General features: G+C 53.6%; 1 protein-coding gene across 4 annotated transcripts in view; it reads right to left on the reverse strand.

Annotated features, from left to right (window-relative positions):
- ABCB9 (ATP binding cassette subfamily B member 9) overlaps window positions 1-671 on the reverse strand; it is a 52371-nt gene extending 51700 nt beyond the window's left edge. For 2 of the 4 annotated variants that reach the window (XM_043976147.1, XM_043976144.1), the window contains exon 1: window positions 183-331. The gene's annotated coding sequence lies outside the window, so the exon portion shown is untranslated. Of the gene's footprint in view, window positions 1-182; window positions 332-654 lie in introns of those variants that run through there. The other 2 variants (XM_043976146.1, XM_043976145.1) reach the window with 2 other exon arrangements.
- Window positions 672-12321: the final 11650 nt, after the last annotated feature.

The raw sequence follows: 12321 nt of genomic DNA on the forward strand, positions 1-12321 counted from the left end.
GTCCAGTCCCCCCCTCAAGACCAGGCGGTGCTGGGGGCGGAGGAAGAAGCCCCTCCCCAGCAGCAGCAGGCACGGGGGGAGGGCAGCTCCCCACCAGCATCCGCGCCTCCATCCTCTAAGACGCCCGGCGCCCCGTGGAGGAGGAGGGTCCCGGGACCCCGCCCGCCCTAGGCCCGCCTTACCTGTAACCTGGCACCAGGTGGGCCGGGGCTGGGCGCTGCGCTGCACTCCGCTCGGCGCGGCTCATGGGCACCGACTGCCCAGCCGCCCGCCCGCCCGGCCGCTCGGGCTCCGCCGCCGCAGCCGCTGCAAGGTCGCACGGAGAGAGGCGGGGCCGCCTCGGGCTGACGTGAAGCCGCCCCGCCCCGCCCCTAGACCCGCCTCCAAACGAGAGGCCCCACCCACCAAGAGGCCCACCCATAGATGAGAAGCCCCGCCCCGTATCCCTCCCCATACTGAGGCTCCGCCCCCACCGGTCTCTGCAGCTACGCCCCGCCCCCACAGCCCGGCCCTTCCAGGGGCCCCTCCTACCCAGTGATCCGCCTTGCCTGAGGGTCGGACCTGTCCGGCCGGTCCCGTCTCCCTCGCACCCCCTCCGACCTCCCCCACCCTCCACTAGAGGCAAGGCTCCGCCTCCCGACGCCCCTCCCTCACCAATGACCTAGGCGTCACCACCAGGGCTCTCCTCGACCCGAGACGTGCCCCTACGCCGGCCGTCGTTCCCGCCCCAGGACACGCCCCTTGATATTCCGCCTCACCTCCTTCCCCCTCATAGTCCCTCCTCCCCTGCCTTCTCCCCTCCCCCCGGCCGCTCCCGAGGACTCTCCCCTCCCCCCATAACCTGCCCTATCACGAGGCCCCTCCTACCCCCGGCATCTCCACCCGTCCTGAGGCTCCACCCATAGAAGATAAACTCCGCCCCCACGACATCTGTGGCCCCGCCCCCAGCTCTTGTGTTGGGGTGGCTGCCTTGAGTCTCCCCCCCCCCGCCCCCCTTCAAAGCCTATCTAGTCTCTTGACCCTGCCCGGGACACGCCCCGATATTCCTCTCCGCCCTCAGCCAATTTGCCCCCTCCCACTCGAGAATACTTCGATCTCGATTTTGCCCCTCCCCCGACGACACGCCCCATAATGTCCGCTCCGCCCCCACCTCGACCCTTTCTGTCCTAGAGCCTCGGCCACATCCCCTTCCACTCTTGCAGCTCCACCTCTCGCCCACGGCCCCGCCCCCTTCCAGGGCAGGCCTGCCAATGTTCTGACACGCCCACAAGCCCCACCCCCTCAGTGCCCCACCCCTGCCCCGCCCCCTCCTCTGGGGGAGTCTCTCCTGCACCCTTGCCCAACGACTTCACCTCCTGAGCGTTCCCTCTGTGCCTTCCCAAGCGCCTTCCAGGAAGAGCCGGGATAAGATAGTGGAGATGGATAACCGGGTCCCACTTTGGGAAGATCTAGGATCCTTCCCGTACTTCTGGCGGACTCCCCTCCTCCCCTCCCCAGAATGGAAGCTCCGGGAGGGCAGGGCCTGTTTCATCTTCGTCTGGGTAGACCCGATGCAGGCCCTTGTTGCCTGAGCTCGCTCGCGCACTTTTTGCACACGGCCTCATTCTCCTCAGTCCGGTGTTCTCTCCCTCCTCGTCCGTGGCTCCCGGCTTCCTTCAAGTCCCAGCCTAAATCCCATCTTCCACCGGAAGCCTTCCCTGATCTCTCTGGACTCTAGTGCTTTCTCGTTCGTTGTTGGGACTTACTTTCTAATGTGGAGCCTGAAGCTGGCTCTGCAATTTAAGTTTAGTTAGCCTCTCACCTCTCTTCTTGTAGTGTTGTTGTTCAGTAATGACCGGATTTGAGGTTTTCTTGGCAAAGGTACTAGAGTGATTTGCTATTTCCTTCTCCCGCTTATTTCGCAGAGGAGGAAACTGAGGCAAACGGGGTGAAGTGACTTGCCCAGGGTCACACAGCTAGAAAGTGGATTTGAATTCAGGAAGATGAGCCTTCCTGACTTCAGGCCCAGCTCTATGCACTGTGCTGCCTAGTTACCCCAGTAATAACCTGTGATATACTAGGTGCTTTACGAATATTATATCACTTGACACTAACAACAATCATGAGAGCTTTGTTGTTATTATCCTCATTTTATAGCTGAGGAAACTGAAGCAAACAGAGGTTAAGTGACTTGTCCAGGGTCACATAAATAGTAAGTGTCTGAGGCTGGATCTGAACCCATGGTTTCCTGACTCTGGATTAGGCGCTCTAACCACTGTCCTGCCTTGATGTCTTGCTTTACCACTTAGCTATTCCATCTTGGGCAACTCTCTTAATGTGTGTAGGCCCTCATCTCTAAAAAATGAGGGGGTTGGAGTAGATAGCTTCTAAGGTTCCTTCCAACTCTAAATCTAGGTTCCTGTGAATAACGAGTGCAAATCTGGAGTCCTGAGCCAGCTCCCCATTTGCACCTGTCAACACACGCTCTTAAAAAATCAGCTTTCTAAAATTAGCCAGAAGTCAAGGAGGCAGATGTGATGTAAGAAATCTGCGCTGCTTTTTGTAACTGCAAAGAATTGGAAACTAAGGGGATGCCCATCAACCGGGGAATGGCAGAACAAATTAGGCGATGTGAAGGCAATGGGATGATACTGCTGTACTCTAAGATAAATGGTGAAGTGGCAAATTTCAAAGAAATTTGGGAAGAACTATATGAACTGATGCAGAGGGAAGTAGAACCAGACATTTCTACAATAACAACATTGTCAGGACAAACAACTGAAAGATTTGAGCCCTCTGCTCAATGCGATGATCCTCTGTGATTGCAAAAGACTGGTGAGGAAGAGAGCTGCCTATCTCCTGACAGAGAGGCAATGGAATTGGGGTGCAGAATGAGGCACCCACTTTTTTCTTTTTTTCTGGGGGGAAGGGTGGTGTATAGATGGCAAGAAAATAAATACTAATTGAAAAGAAAACTGTGCCCCCTCCCTTTAATGCCAAATCTAAGTTCTTTGGGAATTATCTGTGTCTCTGCATCCTGTTCCATGAGTGTGAATATATGAGTTAACGGTACTTGCCTAGCCTGAAGGCTGGGCCCAGCCATGGACAATGCTAATTAATACCCAGACTGGTCAAGAACATTTTCATTTTTCTGAAAAGCTGAAAGGGGCATGAGGGTGAAACCATCTGCCTCTGAGATGGGGAGCGAATGCAAAGCTGAAGTGGGGCAGCTGTCTTCTTTCAGAGTCAGGCCTAGCCATTGTGACAAAGATGATAACTGAGGCTCAGAAAAGGGAAATGATTTGTCCAAGGTCATCAGAACTAGTTTTTTGTTTTGTTTTGGTGAGGCATTTGGGGTTAAGTGACTTGTCCAGGGTCACACAGCTAGTGTCAAATGTCTGAGGTCGGATTTGAACTCAGGTCCTCCTGAATTCGGGGCTGGTGCTCTATCCACTGCACCACCTAGCTGCCCCTCCAGAACTAGTTTTTGAAAAAGGTGGGATGAGAGCCTGGGCACCTGAGTTCTGGTTCAAATTCAAAGCTCATTCTCTTTGTGCCACCTAGCTACTGCCTTGCCCACCACATAGTAGGTACTTAATAAATGCCTGCTGAATGACTCACAGGTCTGACCTGTTTACTTGCTTATTACTGAGAGTTCTGTTCTTAGGAACTGGTTGGAAAGATCAGTAAGTTCTGAGAGGGCAGCAAGGGGATCCCTCCCAGGGCAACACTGCCTTTCCCCCTTCAACACCTGTAATGGAGATGCTGTTTAAACTTTAAATGACTTCTCACCTAGGGGAGCTCTGGCTTGGGCCCATACTGAAACTGAGTTTGCAGCACCTTGGGAGGAAAGGAGGGAGGGCTATAGGGTGGGGAACTCAGTCACTCTCTGGCTGGTGACAGCACTATGTGATGGACGTGGAAAGCCAAGGGCCTTCCAGGCATCACCGCTTGGGTGGCTGGACACTTGGTGGACTCTGATGCTGCTTCAGCTGCTATGTGAGCAGAGACATCCGGACATCCCCTAGAGCAGGATTCCAGGGACCCAGTGAGGCTGTTATTGGGCTTGGATGCTTGTCTGACCTTTCAGAGCACCAAGGAAGAATAAAATCCCCAGCATGCTGGCAGAAACACATCTTCTGCTCTTGGGAAAGCTAGAGTTTATTTCTGGATGGAGGGTTCAGCCCAGGCTTCAAGGTCTCACTCCATGCTTTAGCCTGCCTGTGACCTGCCTTCTGAGTAAGTCAAGGAAGGCCCTTGTTGCAGTCCACGATCGGGGACAAACCTCTGGATCCCTGGGGAATTTGACATCAACCTTGCATATCTCAAGTACATAAATGTCATCTGAGTGAATGCAGATCTTCAGAATGTCAATCTGGCTAGAGATCACAGCTAGTAGGGCAATTAGGGCCATTCCCAGAAAGGAACTCTCTCCTCTGGTCAGCTAAATCTGGGCTCTGCTGACACACACTGTGGGCAAGGGAGTGGGGATGGGGAGAGAAGGAAGAGAGCCATCAGCCAGATCGAAAGTCCTCTCCAACCTCCCCCACCACACACACAAAACCCCAACCCCAACAATTTCTGGGAATGATCCTATACATTGATTTTTGCATTTTCCGAAAACCGTTTATTTACAAAGGAGTTTCAAAATGTTTCACCCTTTGCAACTGTGATCTAGCCTGCAGCAAACGGGAAAGATGGAGTGGGCAACAACTAGAAATAACAAGTCAGAACTCGATCTGATCTTTACATGGGGGGAGGGGGGAGCTTTTATATAAAGGGGCAGAAGGGGAGCAATGGTCACACACGCAGAAGACATAATGGCTCAGCCTTCATCTCAGCAGAGCTCCAGAGGCAATCCAAGTGGGCCACTTGACGGACGATCTGGGGTTGGAGGATTGGATCTGGATTTGAATCCTGGATCCTCTCTGCCCCCAGGGTTACCTCGGGCAAATCTCTTTCCCGTGCTGAGTCCCTGTGACCCCCTGCCTAGAACATTCTCCCTCTTCATCGCTGCCTCCTGGCTTCTCTTCAGATCCCACCTTGTGCAAGAAGCCCTTCCCCAATCCCCTAATGCTAGTGCCTTCCCTCCTGATTCATCCTGTATCTTGTCCGAACAGTGATTTGCACACTGTCTCCCCCACGAGGCTGCCCGCTCCCAGAGGGCAGGGACTGTTGGCCTTAGCCTGCCATTAATGAATGCTCATTAGTGCCAGGTGACAGCCAAGGTCTCTCCTAGCTCTATATTTGACATTCTCATCCCCTTTTTATGGCTGGTCGACCACCTCATTTATGTCAGATCCCACCCCTGCAACTTGCTTCCTGTGACCTTGGGCAAATTGCTTGACCTTTTGGACCCCAGTTTCCTTATCTTGAGAAAATGAGGGGGTTGGACTGGATAACCTCGGAGGTCCCTTCCGGCCTGAAACATACCATCCTGTGGTTTTAGAACCTTCTTTGGCCACTTTTCAATCCAGCTCCTGAGCAGGGCCTTCCCCCGTCTGTCAGTGAGTGAATTATTAGCAAAAGCAAACTCGTTTTAATAGGGACCGGAGCCAGACCTCGCTATGAGGGGCCACTGGCTCTCGCGGCCAAAGGTGTCGCTAAGGCAAAAAGAAGGGATGATGGGGGTCATTGCAGAGGACCGTGTCTCCCCTCCTCCCCATGAACAAAGACGATCGACAAGAAGGGAGGTGCCCATTCGATCCACATGAAACCAGTGAGCTGAGGCTTGGCCCTTCAGAGTTTGTCCAGAGCAAATCATAAAGAAAGACCAGCCAATTCTGAGAGGGCATCGAGGAGATCCCTCCCAGGACAACGCCATCGTCCTTCCCAATTCAACATCTGTAATGGAGATGTTGTTTAAACTTTCAGTGACTTCTCAGCCCACGGGAGCTCAGGCATTCTCTGGCTGGTGATGTCACTGTCCAATGGACATGGAAAGTCCTTCCAGGCATCCCCTCGTGGATGGCCAGATACTTGGTGCCCTCTACTGTCGCTGCTTCAGTGGCTGTAGGAACACTGACACATGCGAGTGTCCCCTGGGGCAGGATTCCAGGGACCCAGCAAAGTTCTCTCGTATAGGCTGCCTTTCTCGAGGCTTGCAGGGCACGGATGCCCCTAGTTGGGCCTCCACTGGCTCAGGCTCAGAGGCTGGCCTCAGGCCCTGGTCATATGGTACTGGGCAGCACCTCTTGTGTGGGGCAGTGGTTACCGCGACCTCCCCCAGGAGCCAAATGATGAGGAGCTGACGGCCCCAAGTTAGCGGGTCAGTGTTCGGCAGCGGGGGACTGCTTTCCCTCGGCCACCGGTGGCTGCTCTGAAGGCAAAATGGGTTCAAACTGAAAGGACACACAGGGGCTCTTCTTGGGCTTTTCTAAGGGGCCATCGTCAGGGACGCCTCGGCCCTCCACGCTGAAGGCCAGGGCTGGCAGGCGCCCGGCTTTCCTCTTCACACTCCTCCTGTCTCCCTGGCTTGAAGCAGCCATGTTCTCAATCACCTGGGGAAGGGGGGAGACTGGCTGAGAAGGGGCCAGGCTGGGCCCTCCAAGGAACAAAGCCTTTCCCCATGAGGGTGCCCAGGAAAGGCTGAGTTCATTCTCTCAAGAGCAATAAGCAAATGCTTAGCTGGGGAGAAAAGGCACCATTAGCTCGTTCCTCAAAGTGAAGCATGCCAGGTGAGGAGATCAGGGGGTGAGCCCCTCCGCCACAGTTGGCTTGGGATCCTCAGGCATATCTAGACAGAGCCTGCCCTCAGGGAGCCACCAAATAGAAAGACGGAGGATTGGGGGAGGGGAGGGGAGGGAGGCTGGCAGCAATGGCTCCAAACAAGAGCGACCAGAGTGGCCCAACTCCCAAAGTGCCAACAGGACTTACAAGCTTCCTCACGGCCCCCTGGTGCTCCTGGACAGCGGCAGTGAAAGCTGGGAGACTGTTGGTTCTCATGAAGCCAGGTCCCTCCTCCTTTGGGTCCTTCATGGGATCAGCCTGGAAGGTACAAGCCAACCCATCCATCCATCAGCAGGCATTTATGGGGCAGAGATTTGCAGCAGGTGTGAGACCTTGGGTTAGGTGGGGGGGACACAAATACACATAAGGGCCTGGTTGAGCCTCCAGGCTTCTCAGGGGCAGTTTGGGGCAGTGCATAGAGTATCTGACTTGAAGTCAGAAATGCCTGGGTTCAAGTCCTATCTCTGACACTTCTAAACTTTGTGACCCTGGACAAGTCCATTAACCAACAAGGAGCCGTTTTCTCATTTGTCCAGTGACAGAGTGGGAGAAGATGGCATCTCAGGGAGCTTCCTACTCTTAATCTACTATCCTGTCACCCCAACCCCTGTGACCCCTATGCCTCTGGGAGTCTTTGCTTCCTCATCACGTGAGGCAGCCTGTGAAGTGCTTGCAAACCTTAGGGAGGATGACAGACATTCATGGCTATTGTTGCTATTGTTGTGGTTGTTCCAAGGGCTTGAGGTCTGGGGAAATGTGACCCCAAGGCTGGCTGGCCCCCAACTCCCCAGTCCAGCCAGGCCCCCTCTCAGCTACCTCAGAGGACAAGCAGACTGCGCGATTAAACATGAGGAAGAACGGTGTGTGTTTGGTGATGGAGCTGACGGTCGTGCGGAAACCGAACACCATGGGATCCAGATGCTCGTCCCAGTCGGGCTGCTTCTCCTTCACCACGCTCTGCAGGGTGGCCTTCAGCAGCTGGGTGGTCGCCTCGTCCAGCCCCGAGGGGTCGGAGGCGGTGGAAGGTGTCAGGGTCTGGGAGATGCTCCAGTGCTCGCCCAGGTGCCGGCTCACCTGTACAGGCCCATGAGAAAGGAAGAGATTCCCTGGGCCCAGCCACACTCACCAGAGCCTCTCACGGGGACAGCAGGCTCTGTCCTCCCCATGTTGGTGGCCTCCCCGCCACCCTTGGGTCTGGCCCTTAAGGAGAGAGACATGTCAAGAGGGGTTAACCTTCCAGAAGTGCTGAGGCATCTGGTCCATCCCAGGCACCACCAGACACCCTCAAACTGGAGAGCTAGCTAATGGAGTGGACCCTTGAGCCCCAAGCCCAATAATAAGAAAGGGGTGGCTGTGGCCTTGTGGGCAGGGAGATGAGGGCCCTGTGGTGTCTGCCTTCATCCCTTCTGTGGGAGGGAGAGGGCTGTGGGCCTGAGGGGTCAGTAAGGGTCTGTGGTGCCTGAGTCACAAGAAGGCCTAGGGAGACCTACCCCAGGACACCCAGGGAGCAGAGCAGCAAGGCTGGGATTCTAAGCCCCATTTTCTGACTCCAAATCCGGGAGCCTTTCGATCCATCACAGTGGCCCTCTTTGGGGGCGGCCAGCCCGCCTTTCCCCTTTCTCTCTCTCGTCCTAGGCCTTGTGGTCCCAACAGTTGTCCCCACCCTGCTCTCCACTCTACTCCCCATATGCCAGTTCTGGGCCTTCTCTGTGCCTGATGGGGCAGGATGGGGCTGGGGGAGACAGAAGATGACGAGGGTCCACCAAGTGTAGCCTGGATCTGCAGAACTGACCCGAAGGAGGCTGTCTAATCTGGGATATGACATTCAAGCAGTCTCCCGAGGCCTTTCGATGGAGAGACAGCAGAGGCTGACTGACAGGTAGGGAAGGTGGGCCAGGACCTCCCTGTGAACAGGGATAGCGGCCTGCAGGATGGGGAAGGGGACATAGCATATCCTTGGCACGCTCTCACCTACCTCTTCACAGAAAGCCCAGCTCTGACTGGAGTAGATGTTTTTGGAGGCACCAAATCTGCAAGAATGAGAAGAGAGAAATCCAATGGGAGGGAGGCCAAAGGGGTCTCTGAAGGTGTGTCCACACTCCCTCCCTTCCCCCATCAGAGGTGACCTGAAGGTCCTCGGTGAGTCAGGATGGGCTCCTTCCTCCTGGTAACAGAAAGGGAGCTATCCCAGTACCTGTAGAACAGGCTGGCCAGGGCCTTGGCCACCGAGAGGGCATCCTTCTTCCTCAGTGGGATGGCTTCCATCCACTTGGTGAAGTAATCTGTCACTATCAGCACATGTGTGTTGGCTCGAGCTGTCTCTGGAAATGGTCCTGCAGGGGGAAGTTCAATTCAACAAGCATTTAATAAATACCTACTGTATGCTGGATACTGAGCTAGGTCCTAGAGATGCCAAGATGGGCATGAAAACAGGAGGGGCCACTGTGGCTGAGAAAAGGAGGGGGGCACATTCTAGGCATGGGGAAGAGGAAATGTTGGGTGCAGCAGGTGTCAAACTTCTAACTGAGGCCCAATCCAGATTAAAATGTAATTGAGAAATGTTTAACAAAATTCATAAAAGTACAATATAATATAGATAATGTTAATTTGTGGTTTTCTTTTTAAAATATTTTATTTTTTCCCAATTACATGTAAAAACAATTTTTAACATTCATTTTAAAGTGATTTGAGTTCCAAACTGTCTTCCTCCCTCCCTCCTCTCCTCCCTCCCTGAGATGGTAAGCAATCTGATATGTTACATGTGTGCTATCATGTAAAATATATTTCCATGTTGTGAAAGAAAGCAGAACCAAAAAAAAAATCACACACACAAAAAAGTGAAAAATAGTATGCTCCAAACCGCATTCAAACTCCATTAGCTCTTTTTCTCTGGGGATGGGCAGCATTTTTCATCCTAAGTCCTTCAGAACTGTCTTGGATCATTCCATTGCTGAGAATTAGCTAAGTCATTCACAGCTGATCATTGTACAATGTTCTCCTGGTTCTGCTCACTTCACTTTGCATCAGCTCATGTAATTCTTTCCAGGTTTTTCTGAGAGCATCCATGTATTATAGCACGATAGTATTCCACCACAATCATGTACCATAACTTGTTCAGCCATTCCCCAACTGATGGGCTTCCCCTCAATTTACAACACTTTGCTATAATTTGTGGTTTCCTAAGTCAACATGGGGCCCGCAGAGATATTTGAGTTTGGCCCCCTTGGTGTGTCTGATTGGAATGGAGGACACCTGAAGAGCAGCAACGTGAAATGATCTGGGAAGAGTCAATAGGAAGCAAATTGTGGAGCTCTTTAAATGTCAGGCAGAAAAGTTTGCCTGTTTGGATAAAACAGGTAACAGGGAGCCACTGAAGGCTATTAAGTCAGACTGTGCTTTGGGAATATCAGTTTGGCAGCTGTGTGAAGGATGGACCAGGGAGAGGAGACTGGAGTCAGGGGACATCAATGAGGAGGCCAGAGGAGAGGTAATAAGAACCTGAACTAGGGAGGTGGCTATGGGAGGATGGAGAAGGGGATAGACACAGAATGGAGAGAGAACCAACAAGACTTGGCACCTGGCCACACGTGTGGGGTGGGAGAGGATGAAGAATCATGGATAAATGCAAGGCCAGGAGCCCAAGGCTTCCCCCCTGGCTAGACACAAAAGCAGCAGGAACGGAGGCTGTGCCAAGGCCTCTGAAATTCAGAGATGGGGTTGGACGGGCCCAAGCTCCAGCATGGGCCCAGATGGGAGGGTTAGGGACTGACCTGCAGGGTGTGGGAAGCTGCTCCACGGTCTCCCACCAGCTCTGTAGCTAGCCAGCATTCGTAGTACTCACCGTGGAGGTCTATGCCCAGGATTTCCCAGGGGGCCTCTGCCTTCACCGGCCGCGCCTTTCTGACTGTGTTCTTGGCATGCTCTGCGTTCTGGCATGTCTGGCATGTCCTGATCTGAGAAAACAAGGGCCCCGGGTGAAATGATCGCTCTCTCTGAGGTTCAGCTTCCTCCCCTGTGAAAGGGAGGCCTCAGTAAGTGGTTCTGAGGACAACTGGGAGAGGCTGTCATGAGCTACTCGGTGCCCCAGAGGATCCGAGGTCGAGATAGAGGTTTGTCAGAGGCAGCAAGGGGGAGGCCTGAGGATGGCACAGCAGCACGATCTGGTGCAATGCCCTCATTTTACATAGAAGAAAACTGAAGCAGGGAGGGGGGAAGGGGTTTAAGTGATGTCCCCCAAGGTCACAAAGGTTTCAGAGACCTTGTATAAGAATGAACAAATAGGGGGTAGCTAGGTGGCACAGTGGATAAAGCACCGGCCCTAGATTCAAGAGGACCTGAGTTCAAATCTAGCCTCAGATACTTGACACTTACTAGCTGTGTGACCCTGGGCAAATCACTTAACCCTCACTGCCCCACCAAAAAAAAAAGAATTCTTTTAAAAAAAAAAAGAATGAACAAATGAATGACTGATTGCTCCCACGGGCCTGGATAAGCCCTAGGGGCATGGATGCAAGCAGTTAGGACAGAGCTGGTCCTTGGGAAGCTTATGTCCTAGGGAGAAAAACAAAACAGAGGGGGTGGTGGCAGGCAAAGAGTCACGCACACTCCCTAGGGCTACAGATGATCAGGGGTGATGCTGATGCTTCTTCCCTCAGATGCTGTGGGAGAACAGCCGGGCACCAAGGCTTGAGACACAGAGGGGAGAAAGGAATCATCGGGCAGCCTCAGGACATGGAGGTGTCTACAGCGACTGTCCAGGCCTGGGGCTGCCAGGGAGACTCCATGTGCTGGGAGGGGCGGGAAGGGCCTGGGGTTCTGTGAGAGTGTCTGAGTGCCGGGCTGGGAGCTTGTGCTGGTGTGGTAGGAGGGGAGAGGGGCACACTCTGGCTGCTCCCTGAGCCCTGAGCAGAGAAAGACCAAGAGAAGGAGAGAGGCTGGGGGCACGAAATCATCCATCAGAAAGCATTCGTCAAGGGCCTACGATGGGCCGGACACGGGACTAGGCACCCAAGACACAGATGCCAAGAAGGAAACAAGCCCTAGGCCCAAGGAGTTTCCCTTTAACTAATATGACTTCACATCTATTAGAAGTCAGTTTCCTCACCCATACAATGAGGGCTCTGGACCAGAGCCCTCTGAAGGTCCTTCCCACTTGGAGAAGATCCTTCAGCCTTTCCCAAAGCCTGGGGCCCATCGCTGAAGGACCCCTGAAGAAGGTTCCCTCCCCTTCCCTTATGTGTTAAGAAGCCTTCTAGAAATACAGCAAGTGATTTGCAGTGATGCGAGGGAGGGAGGGGGAGGGAGAGAGAGAGAGAGAGAGAGAGAGAGAGAAAGAGAAAGAGAGAGGGAGGAAGGGAGAAAGAGAGAGAGAGAGAGAGAGAGAGAGAGAGAGAGAGAGAGAGAGAGAGAAAGAAACACAGAACCAGAGTCCAAGAAAGATTAGATTCATTAAGCACTCGGTGGTACAGCAGATAAAGCCCTGGACCTGGAGTCAGGAAGATCTGAGTTCAAATCCAGCCTCAGACACTTACTGTGTGACCATGGGCATGTCTCTTCGCCACTGGCTGCCTTGGTTTCCCCATATGTAAAATGGGTCCAATAGCAGCCCCTACC

Source organism: Dromiciops gliroides, chromosome 1 (genome assembly GCF_019393635.1).
Source record: "Dromiciops gliroides isolate mDroGli1 chromosome 1, mDroGli1.pri, whole genome shotgun sequence".
Classification (NCBI taxonomy): Eukaryota; Metazoa; Chordata; class Mammalia; order Microbiotheria; family Microbiotheriidae; genus Dromiciops; species Dromiciops gliroides.